Source organism: Podarcis pityusensis (genome assembly GCF_964106645.2).
Source record: "Podarcis pityusensis genome assembly, chromosome: 14".
NCBI classification, from domain to species: Eukaryota; Metazoa; Chordata; class Lepidosauria; order Squamata; family Lacertidae; genus Podarcis; species Podarcis pityusensis.
In genome coordinates, this window is record NC_138039.1 from 36554292 (window position 1) to 36579995 (window position 25704).

Sequence of the window (25704 nt, forward strand, 5' to 3'; positions counted from 1 at the left end):
CCAAAATGATCAAGGGGAGGGAAGGTTGCAGCCTCTGATACTTTTCAGTTTGGAGAAAAGGTAAGAGCGAGGTGACACGGGCTGAATCTAAATATATATTTTAAAAAAACACTGTGAAAATGCTTTTTAAATAAAACGTTCACAAATATATATTGAATTTGCCATTAGCTCACCATCGCCATCTAGTGTCATATTTGTACAATGCACTTAAAACATTATATTTGCAGCTATATAGCTGAGTCCACAATATAAGTTTCTGATATGCAGGTATTCCTGTTATATACCTGCTGGGATTGACAAGGCATATGACCCTCACCTGAATCTCATAGCTCTCCTGACAGGTGATTTGGTCTGCAGCCACAGTGTGGAAATAAAGGAGGAGATTGCCCACCAGATGCCAGGCACTCTATTATTCAAATTAGGTCCCAGTGTTTTTCTTACAATCCCCTTCTCAATGAATTAATCAATTTTAATCTAGCATGTAAATTCTCAAAACTTTCTTATTTGTTAATTCGAGCAACTACTGCTCTCTCTTCATTACAAACAGTATTTCTACCTGCAACACACTTGAGCAAACCTGCTCCTCTTCCTTTCACAGATATTTTGTTTTCATTTGCAACTTCAGCTGCCTCTGATGTGTTATTATTTAACTCTTTGAGGGGGAAATTAGTATCAGACATCATGTGTATGGAAGTTGCCTAATCAATTAACCAACTAGAATGGTTACTGTTAATAGTACCAGTTTTCCTATAACTTGATATTGCTGGATAGTTCTGATGAACTGAAAAAGCATTTTGAGTTTGCTTTCTGTTGCCACCCTGGAGCTTTTCTTTATTAGTGCCGCTATGTTTTGTATGATTCCTTGCAAATGAAGGAAAACAACTTTTCTGCTTGTATATGTTGATAATATAATTTTGGTTACTGAGAACAAACAAGATTGTTCAAAAACAAGATTGGGCACAGGCCTGACTATGACAAAGGTGGTCTGTGTGCTTGCTTGCTTGCTTGCTTGATTAACAACTGTTGGGAACTTCAAGGTCCCTGCTCTCCCTTCTTATGGTCTTTATATTGGACCTGGAGACTCCATGTCAAGAAGGAGGGCAAGTGGGCACCCTATCAAATAACAGGGCAGGAGCTACACGGAGCAGGGCCTTTTAACTGGTGGTGGCCATTGTATGGCTCGCTCTTCCCAGACCTGCTCTCTTTTGGCCTGTATTTTGGAGCTTTATAATTTAGGAAGACTTTGGAAGAACTGGTTAACAAGTCTTATCGGTCGCTGATGTATGAATGGATTTTAGCTGCTACTATTCTGGGCTCCTGGTGCACCAGGGTTTACACCAGCATAATAGAGTTGGCCAGGATGTCAGAAGGGATACAATTTGTGAGCTTTCTCCATTATCTGCACAACAGGGGCTGAGCTGAAGCGTTTCCTGCTGATTACCTGCTTTCAGCAATAGGGGTCGCTGTTTGGTAGTACCCGATTGGTTAGCTGTCAGATTCTAGAGCTCCCTATTGGTGGCTCTTAGGTAATTCCAAAAATACAGAGTCCATCAATAAAACACAGTGTTCATTCATAAAGCAGTAATATAAATCCCCATTGCTACATATTGGGTGTGTATTTCAGCGGTTGAACGTACAGCTTTATGGCCATGCTGTAGTGTAGTGCTTATGCGACTGTGAATAAAAGGTGGCTGGGCTCATTGTCCCGGGGTTTGGGGGGGGAGGTGAAAAATCTGATTTCCAATAAGTGCCCCCCCTTATTTTCATTACAAGTCCTTGAGTCTGTACTCTGAATAGTGACACCAGGAACCTAGAAGGTGCAGGGCCTGTCAGTCCAACGCCTGCACAGTCTCATCAGGGCTGACCTAAGGCAATTGAAGCAATTTGGTCAAATTGGGCCCTGTGGGTCCCCCCCCCCCCGCACCGGGGCACTCTAGATGGATTTTATTTATATCTATAAGATTTTGCAGACTTTGCCTGTGAACTGGGGCCCTACAAAAAAACCCCTCAAGTTTGGCCTCACTGCTTCAAGTTGGGCCCCACTGGCTAGCCCTGAGTCTAATAGTTGCTGGGACTGAGTTGCCCTGCCCTCGCATGAAGTATTGGGTTTGCAGTTTTGGGAGAGGGGAGACGGCGGCACTGGGGAGATGGCAGGCTGGCGAGGCCCCCTAGATTTAGATGCCCGAGTTGCCCTGCCGTCACATGAAGTCTTCACAACCTCCCCTTTTGCATCCAGGTCGGGCAGGGGTGTTAGGTTCGTCCTACTCACATGCAGGACCCTGGCAGAGACACATGCCTGTTCTCTCCCTCCTGGTCAGTCGTTTGGGAGCTTCAAAGGCTTTCTCCAGCCCGAACATCACAGCGACTGACACCAAGAGGCATCAGCACACATAGGGATCCTGCAGAGTATTTGCAGTTTGCGTAACAGAACTCAGTAGCACAGCATTTTGGCTAATCTACTTTTATTTACATATAATACACTCGGAGCATTCTGACTTAGCTCCTTCCTCTTTCTCATCAGACAGCACAGAGAAAAAGAACAAAGGACAATAGTCCCACTTCATGTAACACAGTAACACCAAAACACCCTGTCTCTGTCACTTCCCACACTGTGGAATGAAAACATACACCGTCACATGATAGACAACAGTCCCATGACTGCAAACATGGAGCAAGAATCCTAACAAGGAGTTCCTGAGTATCTGCAAACAGCTTCCATGAATCTAAGTGCACTTTCAGACAACATAACTGCAGTGGGCACCAACCACCATTGCTCTGTTTTAAAAAGCTGGAGGAGGGGGAAATAAAGGAAAAACAAAGTCCCCCCTCCCACCTGCCACTTTCCACCCAGCCACAAGAAGTAGCAGCCCAGCAGGGCTTTGGATTTGGCAGTTTCACCACCTTGGGTTCTTCCTCACCTCCTTTGGATAGCTCTTTGAGAGCAGTAGTTAGTTAAGATGAGAGTTTGTGCTTTTTCTTTTGGTATGTCTGAAATCATGCTGAAGGTTTCTGGACTTCCAGGTCACCTCCGCTTACATTGCACAGCCTGTCTTTTGCTTGATTCACAGAGAAATCAAGACGTTAATATTGCAGCTGCTTTGCCAGTGTATCTCACATGTACCTCATTTTCAGAGTGTTGGAATTTTGAAATGTGCAGGATGAGAGACCTGAAATTGATGCAAAACTTAGGGAAAGGTGAGAGCCCTGTTCAGGGGGGGAACACCCAGGGAACATACATTTAAAGTGTACCAAGCACACATTTAAATCCCGAGAACTGTATAGTTTGTCAAGAGTGCTGGGAACTGTAGCTCTTGGGAGGCAAACTACAGTTCCTGAGACTCTTTGGGGCAAACCATAAGCTTTCCTTTTTTTTCAAAAAATTTTTTATTGGTTTTCCAAATTTAAAACAAACATTTCAACAGCCATAAAAAGAAAACATCAAAAAAACAAGCAAACAAACAGACATATATCCTAACTGTAAGAATTCCACTTTTGTTAACATTGCTAGGTGACTTCCTCGAATCCTCCTGGCTGAGTTTCCATATAAATCATTGTAGCAGTTTTCCAAAACTAATTTCTCATAAAATTTACATAGTCCAATTAACATCTTTCTTTCTTTTCGTTTTAACTTTTATCCATGGTATCCTACAACATCACATATTTAAATCCTAGGCCATTTTGGTGCTCTCAAGTAATTCTATTTAAGTTATCTTAACATATTTAACTAAATAACCTTTAAATTTCTTCCATTCCTCTTGATACTCCTCTTCCTTCTGGTCGCGGACTCTTCCGGTCAGGTCAGCTAGCTCCGAAAAATCCATCATCTTCATCTGCCATTCCTCCACTGTTGGTACTTCTTGTGTTTTCCAATTTTTGGCCAGCAAAATTATAGCAGGAAACCATAAGCTTTACATGTGTGTTGGATATGCTTTAAATGTATGGTATGGTTGTGACCTCAGTGTATAATGCTTTACCTAGACAGGAATGGACCGGGGTTTCTAATAGAGGCTAGTATGGTATAAGAGTAATACAGTGGTACCTCAGGTTAAGTACCTAATTCGTTCCGGAGGTCCGTTCTTAACCTGAAACTGTTCTTAACCTGAAGCACCACTTTAGCTAATGGGCCCTCCTGCTGCTGTCGTGCCGCCGGAGCACGATTTCTGTTCTCATCCTGAAGCAAAGCACTTAACCTGAGGTAATATTTCTGGGTTAGTGGAGTCTGTAACCTGAAGCGTATGTAACCTGAAGCATATGTAACCTGAAGCGTATGTAACCTGAGGTACCACTGTACTAGAAACAGTTAATATGTCATAAGCATAATAAGGAAGACAGCAGATTTTTCAGGACATACACAAAAAATTCTGGTGCACAAGAAAGAAAGAAAAATTGCCTCTTGAACAATAAGAAACAGGAGATCAGCAAGGAAGATAGTACAGTTGCCTAAGAGAACATGAGGGGGAGGTATTGACACAAGGGGCACATTGCTAAAAATTAAATACATCCTTTCTTCACCTTGTGTTTACCAAGGAGGGCAGGGAAGAGATATCAAAACCAGACAGGCATTTCCCTGGAGATGGTAGGAGGCTGAATGAAATCGGCAGAGTGTTGGGGAAAGGGAGCAGGAAATTAGAACCTCTGTAGACCTAGGAGGAATGCACTTCCCAGAATCCTCCACAAAAAAAGGCAGAGGGATAAAGGACTCCTTGGTCAATTTATCCAAAAACAAGAGGGTGCATGGCTAGGAGTGGAGAGGTTGGCTCATGGGCTAGATAGCCAACCTGGGAGCTTTCCTGCCACTCAATTGCCAACATTCTGGTAATCTTTGTATAAGCTTCTTAAATAAATGGAAACAGCGTGGCTTATGTCCCTTAGGATAGTGGCATGCGAACCAATAATATTAAAAGAATAACACGGCAGGTAAGCGACAGTACAAACTCAGTATGTACATATGCATGGCGCATGATCAGTGTGCATTTTGAGAGGTGTGGGAGGAAGCATTTGGATGAAAGGAGGTAAAATTCCAAATTATTGGTTGGCCACTGTGAGTACAGGATACTGGACTAGATGGGCTGCTGGCCTGACCCAGCCCATTTTGGGTAGTGTACAATGTTTGTTCCTATGTTTTGTTTGTTTGTATAGTTTACCAATACAGTGGTACCTTGGTTTAAGAACAGCTTAGTTTATGAACAACTTGGATTAAGAATGCTGCAAACCTGGAAGTAGGTGTTTTGGTTTGTGAACTTTGCCTTGGAAGCAGAACATGTTTTGCTTCCTGTTGGGTCTGTTCCATTTGAAAATTGAGTCCCCTGCTGCTATGGGAAAGCACACCTTGGTTTAAGAACTCTTTGGTTTAAGAACGGACTTCCGGAACGGATTAAGTTTGTAAACCAAGGTACTACTGTAAATAGAATGAAATTCAATAAAGATACTTTGGGAGGAAACAGCAACAGACATTGAGGCAGCTGTTCAGGACCCCACTTAGCAGAATGTGCCAGAAGCCCCCTTAAGTGCCACAGTCCTGGCTTACCACATTTTAAAATAAGTGAGGGAATATACACATTATCATCTGAAGAGGAGAAGGAGTGCTGTAAGATAGGGTTCCCATATTTCAAAACATGAAAATCTGGACAAAAGTTGTTTGGGCCAAAGTTGTTGAGCTGTTTGACAGTGTTTGTGATGCCTCGATCCTGGCTTTGTCCTGGAACTTCCAGACGTATGGCAACCCTATGTAAGACCATGAAGTCTGTACTATAAATGCCCTTACTGTACCACTAGGAAAGCCAGATATTCCCTCATCATGGCTGGAGGATCATGTTGCAGCTGAGAGGCCCCCTGTTGCACCCAGCTAGCCATCACTGAGTCCAATCTCCTTCTGCTTCCTAGTAGAAACAGATAAAAACCTACTCCCTGAGTCCAGGCAGCTGAACTTGGCGGCGAACCCAGTATCCCCTTCCAACACAAAGCACGATTTTCTATTGCATTTTAATTGTTTCTCTTGGAGTTTGATTCAGTGGGCCTCTTAGGAAGCCTCACTTCTTCCTCTGAAAAGGACAAAAGTACAACAAATCACGTGAAATCAGTCTAAATCCTTCTTTTCCTCAGCACAGTGGGGCTTGGTGGGGTGGGGTGGGGGAGGGGTTGATGGTTGTATGATAACGATGGCTATTCTTTGCAAGCTTTTTTTTTTGTCAGCAGTGAGGCGAAAGACAGGCAACTCTCCCTCCGCAGGGTTTTGGCAAACAGTCACCACAAAAAAGAGGGGACGCTCTGTCCTTCCAATATGGCAGGATGCCTTGGGGGTGACCGCAGGCTCCTGAGGAAAGGGTGCCAATAACTCAAGAAAGGGTGCTTTGTTCTGCAGCTCAGAACACTTCCAGTGCTACCCTGGGATACCACTTCTCTCCCAAATCAATGCAGCAAAACATCTCGCCTTTATTTTATTTTATTTCTGTACATTCATAGCGCACCTTTCTTCCATCATGGAAACCTTGTGTGGAATATATCTGGTTCCTGGGACACCTCCTGTCTGGGCACCAACCAGAGCACCAACCATCTTAGTGTTAGATAAAGTCAGCTCCGGTCCTTCAAGCTGATACGGCTCATCTTCGCTTGAGCCCAGCAGAGTATAACCCAGAGTCCGCAACAAAAGGATGAGGCAGGTATGGCTACATTGCTATGCTTTATTTCTAAGCTATGTTGAGAGCATACAAATATACATCTTGTCTCTGTGAGAAGCAGAGAGCAACTCCAACAAAGAAACGACAGTACAAAGGAAACAGGAAACCAGTAAATGACACATCCCGTCTCCCTTTCCCGTGTGAATCCAACAGTATCTGGACTGTGGAATGAAAACATAGTCCTGTGACTACCAGCAGCTGCTCAGTGAGGGAAACAGAAACCAACATCTAGGACGCATTCATAGTGTACCTTCAAGGCACTAGGACAGCACTTTAAACAGTCATGACTTCCCCCAAAGAATCCTGGGAATTGTGGTTTGTTAAGGGTGCTGAGTGTTGCTAGGAGACCCCTGTTCCACTCCCAGAGTTACACATTCCCAGAGTGGTTGAGCAGTCAAGCCTTCTTTCCCAGGGAATTTTGCCAGTGGTGGGCGGGGCAGGAAGCAAAAGTGGGCGGGACAACAAAAGTTAACTTTGCCTTTCACTTCCTTTCTTCACAGACTCAACCCCCCCCCTTTTATTCTCTTTTCAAGAAGCATGTTCAAAGTTACCTCACATGTGCCCGCTCAACGGCTTCGATTGGTAGAATTGGCCCTACTACAGGTGCCACATAATACTTCTTCTGTATCTGTAAGAGCTCAATTGTTTAGTGCAGCAGTGCCTACATTTTGAAACTCCCTGACGACTGAAATCAAGCAGGCACCTTCACTGTAAAAACCCAACAAGATGCTTAGAAAGTTCAGCAGATTTTAATTGCTTCAGTATTTCTTTTTAAAAGAATTCTAAAAACATTTATTCAAAAGTTACAATACAATGTATTTTCAATCGCTATATCCCCTCCACAGACACCTCTGTGATGATGGCAGCATTACAATACCCTGCTCTTCTTCAATAAAAGATACCTTTGACAGGATCTGGTCTCCCTCTTTTCCTCTGTTTTAGTATTTTGTATACTTGAAAGTATGGCCGTGATTCCCCGCCCCGCCCCCTAGATTTTCTTGTTCTATCTTTTCTGTAAACTTCTTTGAGATCTTGAAAAAAACCAAACACACACCTTCAAGTGGTATATGAAGTTTATGAAATAAATAATAAATAAATAAAAGTTCAAATCTCACCTCAGATAGACTTGTAAGGCAGCCATAGGCAGGTGCACTAAGTTGGGCCCAACATTTGGGGGGGACGGACTGTCGTGTTTGCATGACATCACACATATGACTCTCTGCCCCTGTTGAATCACACCTGCTGGGATGTGTGGGCACCTGCTCTGGTGATCATGGCGGGGGGGGGACACAGGGGGTGAAAATCACCCTCTAAGTCTCCCGCCCCCATCCTGTGGGCCAGTGCTTTGGTGATCGCTGTGAGGGGCATGGAGGGTGAAAATCTCCCCCAAGCTTCCTGCTCCCGCCCCCACCTGGCATGCTGGGCAGTGGGGGATGGCAGCCCCCTCAATATTGGGGCGACTCAGCCTCCTGTCTCAAAATATTGAGGAGGTTGAAGTCCCTTCTGCCCCCTCGTAATCTGGGTAATCGGGTTCGCGTCTCCGCTCCTCCACATGCAGCTGCTGGGTGACCTTGGGCCAGTCACACTTCTTTGAAGTCTCTCAGCCCCACTCACCCCACAGAGTGTCTGTTGTGGGGGAGGAAGGGAAAGGAGAATGTTAGCCGCTTTGAGACTCCTGAAGGGGAGTGAAAGGCAGGATATCAAATCCAAACTCTTCTTCTTCTTCTTCTTCTTCTATATCTGCCGCCCCTGCTCATAGGCAAACCACTGTCTCCCAAACTATTCTTCTGCCTTTCAGACTCATTGTAGGGCTACTGAGGTAATGCAAAGTGCTTTGATCCCTGAATAAGAGCTGTGTCAAAATGTAAAGTATCTGTATTAGTTGTAGCATTAAACATTGAACAGACTTGTCCAGTCTGAGTAAAAAAACCAAATCAGTCAAGTTTCTCTCTGTACAATTAAAATTAGCTTAACCAAGGTATTGTAATATTCTGTTGTTGTTGTTGTTGCTGCTGCTGCTGCTGCTGCATTTATATCCCACCTTTTTCTTGAAGGAGCTCAAGGTGGGGCACATGGTTCTTTTCCTCCCGCCTTATTTAATCCTCACAACAGCCCTGTGAGGTAGGTGGGGCTGAGAGGCAGTGATTGTCCCAAGGTCACACTCTGAGCTTCATGGTCGAACGGGGGTTTGAACCCTGATCTCCCAGATTCTAGTCTGACACTCTACCATACTGGCACAATATGTGTAGGAAGGAAACGGCTATATTTAAGCTCTGATATATGAGTAGTTTCTGCTGCGGTTGTTACTAGTGCTGCCTGTTCCTGTTGTCAGCCATTGTCTTATGGTTGCTTTTATTGTCATTCATGATCCAAACTGTCTTGGAACTTTTAACTGAAGAAATATAGTGAAATGATAGGTCAGTGGTTGGGAACCCAGGGTCAAATGCAGCCCTCGAAGCCTCTCTATCCGGCCCTCAGAATTCTCCCCAGAGGCCACACAGGGTGGTTCTAGACACAGGAAAACCCTCCCCCCCCCACTATAAATGAGAAATTAAATTGTTATAACAAAAGAAAAAAAATGCTATGGAAAATCGATTAGAATATTATTACTGTATTTTTCGCTCTATAAGACGCACCAGACCACAAGTCGCACCTAATTTTTGGAGGAGGAAAACAAGAAAAAAAACATTCTGAATCTCAGAAGCCAGAACAGCAAGAGGGATCGCCTTGCAGTGAAAGCAGCAATCCCTCTTGCTGTTCTGGCTTCTGGGATAGCTGCGCAGCCTGCATTCGCTCCATAAGATGCACACACATTTCCCCTTACTTTTTAGGAGGGAAAAAGTGAGTCTTATAGAGCAAAAAACACGGTAATTTTTTACTCTCCAGCATAGACTCTCCTCCCTGGAAGAGAGGGGAGTGGTTGTGGGCGGGAGCCCGAGCACCGCCCCTAGCAGGGGGCATTAGCCCCCTGCCTCCTCCTCTCACCTGGCTGGCGCCCACGCCCCCTCAGCAGGCATCCAACCAGGTGCCTTCGAGGGGGCGTGTTCAGCAGCCTTTTGCGGCGGCGCCAGCCTCTCCTCGGCCTCATTCTTCTCCGTCCTCTCGTCATGAGTCACCCACCGTCCACTCCCTTTTAGCTCAGGGTCTTTGTTCTTTGGCCTTGCTATGGACCTTAGGTTGGTCGCCCTGGTTGTCTAGGGGGCCTGGTAGGAATTTTTCCATTTGGCATTAGGCTTTTTGGTTTTTTCGCCTACCTTGTAGCAATCGTCACAACTTTTTGTGGTATTGGTGGGTAGGTTAGGCATTGGAATAATGTGTTGTGGTGTGTCGAAGGGCTGGGTGTGGCCATCGCCTATGCCTTCAATTTCTGGGTATTCCGTTAAAGGAATCTGGCGGTCGTGTACTCTGTCCGATGCCTGCTTGGCGGGAGGCCATGGCACGACCCCCGGTGACATCAGGGGAGAGCCTATAGTTGGATTAGCATCAACAGGCTCCACCTACTGGTGAATAAACCCCCTTGTTTTAGACATCCAATGCCTAAGCCAATACCTTTTCACTGCTGTAATCAATAAAGTTGTGGCCTTTTCTTGCCCATTAACCTTATATCACATGTCCTTGTGTATTTATTTCACATCGCGGGGGTCGGGTCCTCGAACCACAACATCCGGTGTTGCATTAAACATGCTGTTTTTTTGACTAGTGTAACTGAGTCCTCAGTCCATACTAAGGCCACACTCTTCAGCCCTGCTTCATGCCCCAAGTATTTGTGCCTGGCTGGAATTTGTCCTCGAACTCTCGCAATGCCTTGATTGTCTGAATGCTGCTCAGTCCAGTTTTAGAGGATATACTGACCAGTCCTTTCATGTATGGGTCAGGGATCAGGTCCAAACTGCTGTTGACTGTATGAGGCCACATTTATACACTCACTTCCTGAGGTATAATTAACTGCGAATTGTGAGGGCTACCCAACTTTGATAGAAGAATGTGTTATTATTGCCTGGCATTCATCCTCTAGTGATGGGAGAGGAGAAGAAAAAGGCCCTAATTATCCAAGGGCTCATTTCCTCACTTAAAAATCTCCAGAATCTGATTGGCTCCTCGATTCTCTTAAGCAAACCTAAGAGCCATGCAACTGACTCTGATACCTCAGCACAAGCGACTCAGCAAACAAGCGATCCCTTGATTCCATTCTTGCCCCCATCCTCCCTAATGTCATCATAAATATCCTGGCTGCCTTCTCAAGCTGGATAAATGTGGACGTTTTACCAGTCTCCTCCATTTTGCTCCTCCAAACCATGTCAGAAATATACTGTACGTGGGAGGAAAAAGAGCTGATCTGACAACCATTTTAAAACACCGCTCCATTTGGCAGATTTAAATGCTGTTTTAAATATAGGCTGCGATAGAACGTACAAAAATAGCACTGAAAAATATCCTGTCATGTTCCATATTGTGAGGAGCAAAAGAACCGGCCAGCAAAGCGAAATATTCAATTTTAAAGCACACACACACACACACACACACTGCCTTCCTCAGTGCACATTGAAGAGCCTTGTAGAAACCTAAATACTTTGTCTATGCGATGCCTGAGCCCCCTTCGTACAAATGCCGTTCCCTCCTAGGGATAAGTGAGTCTGTTCATTTTGGTTTCTCTCAGTTTCTCATTTTTCCAGTCTGAAGTTCAGTTCCTGGCATTTCCACATCAGTTTGCATTTTAAAAAAACAACAGAAAACCTCATGAAAATTCACCAGCATTTTAGTGCAAATTTCTCCTAATATTCTTGCCCACAATTTTGCCCCCTAGACACCTTTTTGAAAAGCAATTTCCACATATATAACACATTTATGTGTTATTTTCACCAGTATATGTATGCACATTTTGCCGTTGTATATTCATTTTTGTACACATTATCTTGCAAAATTCAGAGAAGTGCAAATTTCGAAGGATGGTGGTGTTCAGTCTGCCTATTTATGTATTTAATAAAATAATTTATTTAACAAAACATACCATTTCAAGAAGTGTGAATTAGTTAGGTTCCCCTTTAAATGTGAACTGAACGGAATTTTTCTCCCATCCTTGCTTGGCTGTTTCTCTGTGTGAAATTCACTGGAGACCATGTATACACTATCATATTCTCTGGTTATCTCCCGCTTGGACTACTGCCATGCTCTCTTTGTGGGGCTACCTTTGAAGGTGACTCAGAAACTACAATTAATCCAGAATGTGGCTACCAGACTGGTGATTGGGAGTGACCGCCAGGACCATACTGTATAACACCAGTCTTACATTGACTTACATTGGCTACAAGACCTACACTTGCTCCCAGTATGTTTCTAAGCATAATTCAAAATGTTGGGGTTGACCTTTAAAGCCCTAAATTTCCTGTATGCTATTTATGTATGTTTAGGGAAGAGCAAATCAGCAAAGTTTGCAGTGATATTAATGATATCAATAAAATGCAAATGGAACCATATTTATCCGCCATCCCTAATCAATTCTGTGGCTAAGTAAGGATTCGAACCCAGGTCTTCCCAGTCAAAGTGCACTACTTGATGAAGTGCACCACACTGGCGCCAACTTTACCCATAATGTGCAGGGGTTTTTTCCCCATCAGCTCAAAAGGACGGTACATGTTGATAAGACAATGCCAGAAGTATCAATGCACATATTGGGGTTTTCTTTGGATCTCAGCCTTCCTGAAAAACCCTTTTGCTTCCCTTGATGTTCCTCAGAGAGTCACTCAAAGAGGAACGTATGATTGCCTTTCTTTCCTTTCTGCTTTAGGCAAAATATGATGGCAAATCTAATTAAAAAGCCAGCCCCTGGCTCCCTCATCTCCCATATGCATTGTTTCTACCGCCACATGGCCTCAGAAGTCAGCCATTAAACCAGCCCATGCAAAAAATAAATAAATCAGGGTGCTCCCTTTAAACCAGGCTGTTTGTGGACTTTATATTTAAACTCATGTAAGCAGGTTCCCTCTTAAACCAAGGAGACAGCTGAAGTGGCCTTTCCTGAAACAACCAACCTGTGTCAGCCAATCGTGTCGCAGGGTGCATCTGCTCCTTGGCGGTTAATCACCAGATGAGCAGAGAGATTTTGGCTTGAGGGGTGTTGAGGGATTTGCTTGTATGTTTTACACTTGGTTGCATAAATTAGTTGGCACAGACAACGGTCCCTTTTCATTCTGGGCTGTTGCGCATGCCCTGCTACTACTCTCAATGTCTTGGGTCCCAGGTCGTCTCTTGGCAAGAGGGGGGCGGTGCGGTGTTGGGGTGAGATAATGAATCAGGAGCTTTAAGTAGGGTTGGCCGTGTGACCTACATTACAGAGGAGCAGTCCTCTATTCCAAGCCCAGCATAAAGTGTTTTTTTTAAAATGAAGTTAAAACCCCCAAAAGGGAGACTCATTGCTTATCAACAGTTAGTGCCTGGGCATCAGCTACAATGCACCACTGGTTACATTCTCCCCCCCCCCCCATGAAAATGACCTCATTGCTTATTGACACCAGGCAGGTCCCTTCATAGTACAGTGGTACCTCGGGTTACAGATGCTTCAGGTTACAGACGCTTTAGGTTACAGACTCCGCTAACCCAGAAATAGTACCTCGGGTTAAGAACTCTGCTTCAGGAATAGAACAGAAATCGTGCTCCGGTGGTGCGGCGGCAGCAGGAGGCCCCATTAGCTAAAGTGGTGCTTCAGGTTAAGAACAGTTTCAGGTTAAGAACGGACTTCTGGAACGAATTAAGTACTTAACCCGAGGTACCACTGTATCCTTTTAAGCTCCCTCTGAAAACATTTCTGTTTAGGCAAGCCGTACCCGAACGTGTAAGAGCTGCCATGTGCTTTCATCCGTTTCTAGCTAACAGTTGGTATCAATTATATTTTGATTTTTTTTCTTAAATACCTTCTTTTAGCTTTGTTTTCTACTGACAATCTTTAAATTAGCTATGTTTTTCTGCAAACTGCTTAGAGGTTCTATTTACAAGCAAGCGGTGTATAAATGTTGTTAAAACCAGGACTTTTTTCCCTGGGGGTACTCAGTGGTACTCAAGTACTGGCACCTTCCCCAACCAAAAAAAGAAAAGCACGGGTTAAAATGCTTTTAAAAATGCATTTCTATTTAAATCACAGCAATTGTTGTTATTTATTGTGCATCTATACATGTAAATCAGCACGTGCAAATCTTCTGCAAATATGTGCCTTCTTTTGTCCTGGGGGGACACTCAGTGAATCGAGGCAACTTGTTGGTCCAATGAAGGGGTAGGAAATCCTATGGATCCACATGCAGATGGGGGTGTAATTTTCATAAGGAATGCAGCTGGGGAGGGAAAGGGTTAAACCTCATGTACGCTACACACGGTAATCCTGATGAAAATTGGGAGGCCCTGTCCTTAGTACAGTGGTACCGCAGAAGTTAAACAGAATCCGTTCCCGTAGTCCGTCCGACTTCGAAAACGTTCAGAAACCAAAGCACGGCTTCTGATTGGCTGCAAGAAGCCCCTGCAGCCAATCGGAAGCCTCAGAAGCTGCATCGGACGTCCATGTTCCAAAGAACGTTCGCAAACCAGGATATTCACTTCCGGGTATGCAGTGTTTGGGAGCCAAAACATTCAACTCGCAAGGCGTTCGTCAACCAAGGTACAACTGTATTTAAATTTGAAAAAAACTCAGAGAGATGAAGCTACATGCTAAGGCATGGCTGAAGAACCCTTTCCAGGCTGAGGGCCACATTCCTTTTTAAGCAACCCTCTGGGGGCCACCTGACTTTCCAGGTCTCAGCTCTTGACTTTGTGAAATAATAGACAAATATACCTAAGATATATGTAGAATGCTTTTATTCACTCCCACCCCCGACACTTGGCATAAGAAAGGCACATTTTCATGGTGAAAGGCTTCATTTGTCCTAAGATCAAGGTGCTGCGATTTCAGGTAATTATTAAAACTGTGGGGAAATGGCCAAATGGTTTTTATTATCCAAAAAGCAGGCCCTCCACACCTCTCTCTCTCTCTCTTTTAGTTGTTAAGCACTAGGGCTGGCCAGAGTCCAGGGCTGGCTCTCACAATGCGTATACATCACTTGATTCCTAACATGTTATTACTGCTCACTAGATGACTTGCAGTTGAACGCTTAAACCAATTCCCGGGCAAAGCATTGCATTTGAGGCAGCGCCAGGAGATATGAAAGTTCTAACCTGCGCCGTGCGAGACTTGCAACATCTCATTCACACATGCAAATTATCGCTTGATGCTGCAGTCAGCAAGCACGATGAGCCCCGCCTGTGTGAACTGCATGTTATACTTACCCTGGTTATATCCATACTACATTACTACAATGTTCTCTACATGGGGCTGCCATTAAAGACAACCGAGAAATGTCACAATGCAGCTATTTTTTAATACCAGTTCTGTGCTATTTGCATTGGTAGCCTAATTGTTTATAGGGCCAGCTTGCTCGAGTTAACCTTTAAGGCCCTGACTGGTTTGGAATCAAGTTATGTGAAACACCCTAGGGATGGATGGACCTGTCACTTTTGCTTCTCTCCATTTCTCATTCTCTCTCCCCCCCCCCCCGGTCTTAAATTCGCCACATTTCTGTGAATTTCTTCTAATAAACACATTTATGTATGCAGTTTTGAATAATACACCTATTTTGCAAGTAGTTTTCCCCAATTTATTTCTTTTTTTCAAGCTATTTTTACTAATATGTTCATTTTTGCAAACATCATTTGGCTGGGGTACTGCATTGCAAAATTCAGATAAGCGTGAATTTTGAAAAATGACTTTGGTTCTTGCATTTTTCAGGAAATGCAAAACGGGGGGGGGGGGTTGCCTTGGAAATGGTTTGCCTTGGAATCAAATTTCTCCTCCATCCCTACTCTGCATAAATAAACCTGCCAGGCAATACAACCTGGTCTACTGTCAAGACCCATCAGACCTCAAGGGTCCAGAGAAAGGACTTTTCCAGTGGTAGATCCATATCTGTGCTCATATGACCTTGAAGCAGATGTTTTAAAACCTTCATAATCTGCTTGGCTTTCTACTGAATTTCATGGTTTTATGCTTCTGTAACATTTTGGCTGCTTCTGCTCTTTAGTTATTTCCACGTAATTTGCTCTGTTTACAATTTCAGCGTGTGTTCAATATAGTGTATTGGTTGGTTTCATGAATATTGTGTGTTCAATATATTGTGTCGGGGTTTTTCAGAACAATCTTGCGAGGGTTTGCCCTTAAAGGCAGGATGTAATAACAAATGCAACCAATGAAAAATAAAATAAAGTGGTCCATAAGCTCAGTTAGAAATCATGTTCCAAATAAATAAACAAATAAATAAATGGAAATAAGATCTGTAATTCTGTGTTTTTTCTTCTTTGATTTCTATAGGCAAATGTGCAGTGTTGGACCCAAGAAATTGCCGCGTTGCTTGCACCCCTCTAGCAGAAGTAGGGATGGGGAACTGCCTCCAATGAATGCTGTTGGAAGAGTCTTCAGATGGAGCTTGGAAAGTTCCAGTTCTAGCTCAAGCTCAACGTGTCCAAAAGGAATTGCTTCTTCTTCACATTCATCCTTTTACAAAATGGACTTGTTGGGTTCATATTCAGTTCGCTGCTCAATTCAGGTTCATCCAAGTGATCCTCAGCATTTTTTCTCTCCCACCATTCAGAATGCTTCAAGCAGCTGTGCTGAAGTATAGAATATACTTAAGAAGAGAAAGAAAACATCAAAACACACACAGAAACACACCAGAATGTGATTTTTTAAAATCATTTATTTTTCCCAACCATTATGTTCTTTCAGCTTAAAGGCTCAAAGAGGATAAAGAGGGTTTTTTTTAAAAAAAAAAAAAAAAGCATGAACTTGAAAATGAACTAGAAATTTCATTAAACTTATTTCGTGTTCCATTCACCTAGCAATTATGGTAACTACTTTCAGGTGTAATATAGAGATTTTTGAACTAATTCAGTGAACTTAGGCCTCATCTGCACTATACATTTCAAGCAGTCACTTCAGGGGTGCCAACTTGAATAAAATATTGTGGGTGTCCAGGTATGACATGCCCGGCATAATCAATCACATGACACACATTATTTGAATGTCAATGCCCATCAACTTTGGGGGCCCCCAGCCCCTTCACATATATTATTGGGGAACCTCAACCCCTAGGAGTTGGCTTCCATGAGCCACTTTAGCACTCATGGCTTTCCCCAAAGCATGCTGGGAATTGTAGTTTCTTAAGGGTGCTGAGAGTTGTTAGGAGACCTGTAGCCCCTCACCGAGCTACAATACCCAGAGTTCCCTGAGAAGAGAGATTAATTGTTAAAACTATTTCTGCACGGTTTACGTGTTTCATTGTCTTATTCCTGTACAACTATTTATTTATCACTATAGCAATTTATCTCAGCAATAAAATTTGTTTGAATGGTGATGCAAGTCGTACCTTGGTTTTTGAACAGCTTAGTTCACGAACATTTTTGGCTCCCGAATGCCACAAATCCAGAAGTGAGTGTTCCGGTTTGCGAACTATTTTTGGAACCTGGACATCTGAAGGGGCTTCCGATTGGCTGCAGGAGCTTCCTGCAGCCGATCAGAAGCTGCGCTTTGGTTTCCAAATGTTTTGGAAGTCAGACGGATTTCTGGAACGGATTCCATTCGACTTCCAAGGTACGACTGTATGGGATTTTAGATTGTGGACTTAATTGCCTTATGGGTCTCTATGTGGGTGTTTCGATGGCAATGCACATTACTGCACTTCTTAACACAGTTAGACCAGCTCTGCTGCGTCTGTGGCCCTCTTTTTCATTCTATTGTGTGGGACCCTGGAGTCTGCCCTAAAGCCCTGACAGCACCACTGGATTCAGGTTATGATGTATTTACCTGCACATGAATTATTCTTCATCCAATTGTATCATGATGTCCAAGAAGACCAAACAGATACAAAGTGGAAAAGAAACATTAAATAAAAATGCATTATTGGGCCGAATTACCAGCAATTTGTATATAATATTTGGATTAATTCTGTTACACAATTGCATGCACATATTCTGTTATTTTGAACTGCAAAATTTCAGTTGTTGTTTGTTGTTCCAGCATATGGTCCCTGAGTTCACTGAGCTCCTTTTGTTGCTTTCACTATCCCATTTGAAAAACATAATCTGGGTGTCAGGACCATGAGACAAAGAAGGGACACTCTGCCCATCCCCGCCCCATTTCTCTACGGGGCAAGTCTTATTTGCCTGGCATGGGAACTATCCGAATGGCCATGCTTCATTGGAAACAGAAAGTGCCGATCAAACCGCATCAGGGCTGATGAATGACCAGTGAAGCTTATACAAGCTTCAATGGCTATGCATTTGCAGCTGTTGGGACCTGTGCTGCCTCATGTGGCGAGCCAGTGAACTGCAGGTGGCAGCTGCTTGGTGAAGCGCCTTTTCACCCACCCAGGTAGACAGTCCATCAAATCATCCTGCACAGGAAGGAGTATAAGAGGGCTTCCTGTTGCAGTTGAGCCCTGCTTGGTCTTCCTGAGCTCTGGCGTATTCTTGTTCCCTTGGTTATCCTTTGGTCCTGACTTCTGGCTTGCTTTGCAGTTCAGCCTCCTGATTGATTGATTGATTGATTGATTGATTGATATTTTGGCTTCAAGTTCGTCTTTAGTCCTGCCTACTGGCTTTTCCTATGGGTTCTGGTTCCTAGATCCTGGCTTACTGCAGACTGTGTCCCTCTCTGTCCAGCCCTGACTCAGCCTTGGGGTCTGCATGACAGCAGTTATGTCATTCTATATAGCACCAAAAGTCAAGGTATGAAGAAAGATAAATGCACAGGAGATTTTCGCTCACACATCCTCACAGCTTTGCAGGGGTGCCAGCTTAAACAAAATATTGGGAGGGGGAAAGTAAGCCCCACCCACATAATCAATCGCATGACATGGTGAACACACACCATTTTAATGGTAACGCCCATCAACTTAGGGGGCAGCCCCCTTAAATAATTTATGGAGGGGCAAAGAGACCTCGGTCCCTAGGAGTTGGCTCCTATGCAGCTTTGTGCTGCTGCAGCTAAGCAATAAGTGGTTGTGTACCCCTTACTTCTCCCATTTCACATCCTTGTTTGCTTCCCAAGAGCAGTGGTGAGAAGCTTATTCATCAGAGACTGAGTTCTGATAGGTTTGCACTTTATTAATTCCAGCTCTGATGCTGGGGCTTGAGAAACTCTCGCTTAGTCACTCACATCAGGAGTGGGGAACCTTCTGCAGACCGAGGGCCAAATTCCCTCTTGTGCAACCTTCTGGGGGTCACTTGCCAATGAAGGCAGGGCCAGAGGTAAAAGCGAATGAAGCAATGGATGCCAATTTTACCTTTGTATATTGAGTTAAGTTTGTACTAGGGCCGTACATTGCATTTGGCCAAGTCCTGAACTGAATCAGACCAATTCAGGGGATTTGGGGCATCAGTTGAGTTAGCCCCCGATTGCTGTGGGTCAGATTTCACGGTCCAGAGTGAGCCGGTGAGATCAGGGGAATGCAAAGCAGAGGCAGGCATGGCTGATAAGAAGGAAAATCCATAAAAGTAGGGTCTTACCAAGTCTTCACAGACGGGAGGTAGGGGTGGGTGGATGCTTTCCCTGCCTAACCTTACCTTCTTCCTGCCCACTGAAGCTTCACTGCACAGGATCAAATCCTCCTGTTTATCAGGGGGAAGTCAGAGGATTTGATTCTATGCTGTGCTGGTTGATACTCTTTTGCAAAGGAGTTTCAATGGGGCTTGCAAACAGGTAGCTGTGCACAAGATTGCAGCCTTTAGTTAATTACCCTACAAATTAAAAAAGGGTTCAGGTGGCAACCCTGTGCACATTAGATGTGAGTAACTCCCTTTTGTTCTGCTTTGATTTAATTTGCATTACTCGATGTATTTTATTTTTACCTTTTCTCTTGCAACGTATTACGCGGCCACCCACGTATTTAAAAGGCCTAGTGGGTTCCTTTGTGGATTCTGGGCCCAGCAGATGCCTGGGGGAGCTCTCCATCCTCAGATCCTGCCAGACAACCAAGGACCATCTTTGCATATTCTCAGAGGCACCGGACAGGCAGAGCTGCCAGCCCCAGCTCCCACTTCCTGACCTCCTCATCCTCACCAGCTGCAACGGCAGCGAAGCTCCCACCCCCATTATTTGTTAACCGCTGAATTCATCTGACAAGTTGGAGAGAGAGTGACCCGCAGACAGACAGACCCAATGGCATGTGTACCCCCCCCACCCCCGATCGCCTCCTGCCCTCATTTGCAATGCTTGAGTGGGGATTTCTCTATTTGCCGAGCTAACAATGCACGTTCCCAGGGCCTGGGATGATGACGACATCATGGCAGATTCGGAAGAGAGAGTGGGGAGTGGGTGGGTGGGGTGGGTGGCTGGGAGGGAGGGAGGAGAAGGGGGCTCAAGGGGGCTGGGTGGTGGAGGGAGCCGCATAATTCAGAGACTGGATGTGGGAAAGAAAAGCATCTAGTGGCAGTGGAGGTCTCTGCCAGTCACTGTCATTCTCCCCGAAAAAGGAATCGCTGAGAATCTGAGAGCCCTGATGGAGGGGGCATGTCAGTAGGGAAGACACTATGCCACATCTGTTGACGCAAGGTTGCTGGGGCATGTCATTCTCATCATGCCTGCTTCCGAGACAAAAGCAGGCATCTTCCTCGCATCATGGAAAAGAATCCAGAAGGGGTAGGGGGAGTGAGAGATAGAAAGGCTGCCATTTGGGAGGTAGATAAATAGGTACTGCTCTGACGGGAAGGTAAATGGTGTTCCCATGCGCTGCTCTGGTTTTGCCAAAAGCGGCTTAGTCAGGCTGGCCACATGACCCGGAAAAACTGTCTGCGGACAAACGTCGGCTCCCTCGGCCAGTAAAGCGAGATGAGCGCCGCAACCCCAGAGTCGTTCGCGACTGGACTTAACTGTCAGGGGTCCTCTACCTTTTTTTTAGATCAGGCCTGAAATACACCTGACAAACTTTTCCAGCTTTTCTAGCCAGGTTTAGGTAAGGTCACCAACATCCACCGACAGAGGAGAAGGCCCGGGAGAAGACACCTTGCTCAGGGTCTCTTGAAACCCAGAGCTGACTTGGCAGATGGACTGGTGCTGTGTGGATTTTCTCTTCATTCCTTTTGGGCTGTCTCTAAGTCCTACATTATTCAAGGGAATGGCCCAAGCCCATTCATTTCAACTCTGAGTAGGACCAGCATTGGGCACAACCCATTATTTATGTTGTCATTAGACATGGACTCCACCTTTTCGTCAGCGAGCCCAAGTGGGCGTACATGGCTCTCCTCCTCTCCCTACTTGCCTTGGAAAAACCCTGTGAGGTAGGTAAGCTTGAGAGACAGTAGCTGGCTCAAGGTCACACAGTGAGCTTCATGGCTGAGTTGGGATTTGAACCCTTGTCTCCCAGGTTCTAGTCTGCTTCTCTTAACCACAGCACCACAGTGGTACTCAATGAAAGTCAGGGGAGAGGGGGAGCCACCTCTTCGTCATGGGCATGCCCTCGACCAGCCTTGTGGGGTGCTACTCGGCAGAACAGGAAGATAGCATTGATCGATCAATCAATCACTCAGTTATACAACTACTATTTCTTTTTATGGACCCTGAAGAACACCAGAACGTAACAGTTCATGGCAGAATCCACAACCAGAGGAAGATGATTTCCCAACCCCTGAAGGTGGACTTTGCATGTTGAGTGTTACATCACTTCCAATCACTAGGTTGGGGTGGGGAATCTTTGGTCCATGGGCCTAATCAGGCCTCCCCATTTGGCTCTAGAGGCTGTTTGGGCCAAGCCATGCCCACCTGCCCCTACACTTGATATCTTTCATCAGGCATCGGCAAACTCGGCCCTCCAAATGTTTTGAGACTAAAATTCCCATCATCCCTGACCACTGGTCCTGTTAGCTAGGGATGATGGGAGTTGTAGTCCCAAAACATCTGGAGGGCCGAGCTTGCCTATGCCTATCTTACATAATGACATCAGTTGTGGGGCAGGTAAAGACACAGCTGGGCCAAAGGTGGTTTGCAGGCACTGAGGGTGAGCTGATAACAATCAGATAGGCAAAACTGTACAATTTTATTTTATTTTTGAGCAATTTACCTGCAACCATCTCTAAGTGGTTTACAAGAATACAATACAAAAAGTTTTTTTTAAAAAAAATCATTTAAAACTCTAAAACCAAACTTCAGAATAAAAAAAAAAAATTCAGGATGTGCCAGAAGTTCAAGAGGGAGAAGATGCCAGTCTGAATGCAAGTGGAAGAGGTGAAATTAGGCCCACAATGTTCAACACACAGGTCCTGGTGGATGCAAGCCATGTATCTGAGCCATGGGGAAAGCACTAACAGTGACTGCCCCGATGTCATGGACCGAATGGATGCAGAGGGGTGGTGGGAGGCAGAAGCTGGGGCCTTTCTGTCTAAGAAGGTGCAATCAGATCACTAGCCAGACATTGAAAGGTGCAACCAAAGGGGCCCCCACCTGGGCTGATGGGAGCTGACCCAGGCCTGAAAACGACATGCTATCAGTTTGGAACAACTGGCAGGGCATCTGATATGAATGCATTTGTCCTATCTATTCAGTATTTAGGCCTGTTTTCACACTGGGTATCAGCTGCTGTGCTGTTCTGAACAGATACACCTCATAGCAGAATGCTCTCTCCAGCATTTTTGGATGGGACAGTACTGGCTATCTTAGGGCCAAAGCAGACTCCATGGTAGTTAGACATGGATGGGCTTTTACTGCTGCAAAAACACATCTGTCCGGAGAATGTGGGATAATACTAGTTCACCAAAATTATTTTGGTTTTCAGGGTGACTATCATAATTTTTTAAAGATCAGTTTCCAGAAATAATGGTAATGAATTGTGGCATTTTAAAAAATAATCTCCCTGATAACCATTAGGTACAGCAAGGAGGCAAGTGGTGTTTCTGCAACACAGCCTATCTCAGCAGTGGGGAATTTTACCTTGCTACAGTAGGCAATTCCCACCCCACTCATACCCCCCTCTGTCCTCCATCCAGGAAAGTAAGGGGCATTACCAGGGCTGAAGAACACATTCCAGTCAGGCAAAAATACCCAAGGAACTTGCAAAGGAGGGTTGATAAGGGGTGTGGCCAGGGAGAGGGAATGTAGCCTGAGGTGATAGATTAGGGGTGGGGAACCTCAGGCCCAGGGACAGAAAGTTGCCCATTGGGTCTGTTTATCTTACTCTTATGACCCTGCTTTCTGGCCCAGATGGGTCTCCATGGCTGCTCACGATAATTTAAAACAACAGGCAATAAAGTACAAAAGTGCAGACAAAGAACAAAATTCAGGCTACTAGCTAGAAGATTTAACAAGAGGGCACGAATGCTCAACCCAGACGAAGGAGAAATGTTTCTACAACTTCTTCAAATGGCCATTGAAGAAGCTGCAGCCTCCCAGGGAAGGGAGTGCCACAATCTGGGTGCCATGACCCATGACTGAAAAGGCCCTGTCTGCATCCCTCACTGGATGAGACTCTAAAGCAGAGGTGAGGAAGGGCAAGCAGAGGTGTTGAAGTTACCCACCAACAGGCCCTCCATGGACAGTCCCGATTTACAGAAGCCATCCCAGTTTCTAATTTGATTCCAGAATTTCCCACTTTCCTTTAGGATGCCCCTGTTTTCTGCGGAGAAGCATTGTGCTGATAAAGCCAAGGTGGCAGATTCGATCCCCTTATGGGAGAGCTGCATATTCCTGCATTGCAGGAGGTTGGACTAAATGATCCTCAGGATCCCTTCCAACTCCACAATTCTATGATCCCCAAGCCAAGGAGATAAGTAACCATACAACCTTTAGAAGACATCTGAAGGCAGCCCCGTGTAGGGAAGTTTTTAAAGGTCTAATGTTTTGCTATGTTTTTATATATGTTGGCTGGAGCAACCCAGTCAGATGGGTGGGGTATAAATAAATCAAAATATCATGAATATTGTTATGGAAAAGGATGTCCCTATATAATATAAAATATAAAAAACATTAAAAAACATAATAAAAATAAATAAAATTGTCCAGTAGCACCTTAGAGACCAACTAAGTGTGTTCTTGGTATAAGCTTTCATGTGCATGCACACTTCTTCAGATACACTGAAACAGATGTCACCAGACACTTACATATAGTGGGAAGGTGGGGTGGGGTTTTTCTAAGGAGGGTAGTAGGAGATGGGTGATTGACTCAATGGGTATGGTAAACCTGTTGACGAAAAAGCAAGGGATAGTATGCAGATGATTAGCATATGTAATGAGACAGGAATCCAATACAGTGGACCCTCAGGTTGCGAACGTCATCCATGTGGGAGGCACGTTCGCAAACCGCAGTGTCCTCAACCCGCAGCGCCACGTCTGCGCATGCATGAGTTGCGATTTAGCACTTCTGCGCATGCACCGAAACCTGGAAGTAACCCATTCCGGTACTTCCGGGTTCGGCACAGTGCACAACCTGAAAACGCACAACCTGAAGCGTCTGTAACCCGAGGCATGACTGTATCTCTATTAAGGTCAGGTCTCTCCATAGTTTTCAGTTTAGTGATAAGTTGTAATGCAGATGCAGAGGGTGACTGATCACAATATTCCTTGCTATAGTGAGATGATGCAGGAATTTAAGCATGTAGAAATCTGCCTTATACCACCAAGCCAGTGATCCAAACAGCTTAGTATTTTCTACACTGACTGGCAGGGTCTCACCAGAGTTTCAGACGGAAGATGTTCTCAGTCTTACCTGGAGATGCTGAGCACTGAACTTGGGCCCTTCTGCATGCAAAGCAGGTTCTCCACCACTGAACCACAGCCCTTACATTGTATTTCGGCTTAAATTGCCGCATAGAGGCATATACAGTCGTATCTTGGAAGTCGAACGGAATCCATTCCGGAAGTCCGTTTGACTTCCAACACATTCAGAAACCAAGGCGTGGCTTCCGATTGGCTGCAGGAAGCTCCTGCAGCCAATCGGAAGCCGGGGAAGGCCCATCGGACGTTCGGGTTCCAAAGGACGTTCGCAGACCGGAACACTCACTTCCGGGTTTGTGGCATTCAGGAGCCAAAACATCTGAGTACCAAGGTGTTCGGGATCCAAGGTACGACTGTATATGTATAAATTAGCACACGCAACTTTATTCAGATCTGCAAATTGGTCTCTCTTTTGGTGATGGGTTTTGTCTTTTTTAGTGATGTGTAAGTGGCTTCCCTAGACTGAGAGGACGTAGTGGTGGCAGCTGTGAAGAGTGCAAGGGTGTTAATGAATGAGGCAGGCAGCTGCTCATACAACCTATTCCTGTTTTTTGGTGATGAGTAATAGGCACCCTGGCTTCTCATTACATCTGGATTCAGTACCCTGGCCTGTTAAATAACCATCATTACAAAAAACCTGTATCGAAACTATGGTAGGTTAACAAGCCTGGATGTCAAACCACAGTTTGATCCAGGTTTGTTTGAACTAACCGGAGTTGCAATAATCCATACATTCCGGTGGTTTGCTCAGAAGTGAAAGCTTTCAGTCACTTCTTCTCACGGACAGAGGAGAAGATTATGAGTCAGAAGTTCTTGAAGGCTCAAGTTTGTGACAACTAGATATGGGAGAGAAATTAAATTCCGTTTGCATTTAAAGGCAAACCTACCAAATCTGTACTCTGCAAAACAATAAGCAAGCGAGGCACAGCCATCCTTCAAAATTCACAGTTCTCTGAATTTTACGATGCAGTTCTCCAGCCTTGGAAACCAAGTAATAGGTCAAAAAATGCATACACTGTGTATAATGATGCATATTTTAGTGAAAGGGACATACAAAAAATTGCATTGTGTTTGGGGAAATTGCTTTGCAACAATATGTGTATGGCAAAATTGCATATTAAGAGTATGCATGTTAGGAAAAATTCACACAAAAATGTTAATGAATTTTCACGAAGACGTTAAAAAGAAATTGTGAAGTGATCTAGTAACGAAGGGAACTGAACTCAAAAATGGGAGGAAACAAGAAGTTGAGAA

General features: G+C 44.6%; 1 long non-coding RNA gene across 1 annotated transcript in view; it reads left to right on the plus strand.

Annotated features, from left to right (window-relative positions):
* The window catches only part of LOC308462750, an 83593-nt gene extending 67087 nt beyond the window's left edge, over positions 1–16506 (plus strand). Inside the window, exon 3 of the long non-coding RNA XR_013979309.1 lies at positions 16063–16506. This is a non-coding gene — a long non-coding RNA (uncharacterized lncRNA). The remainder of the gene's footprint in view (positions 1–16062) is intronic.
* The last annotated feature ends 9198 nt before the right edge of the window (positions 16507–25704 follow it).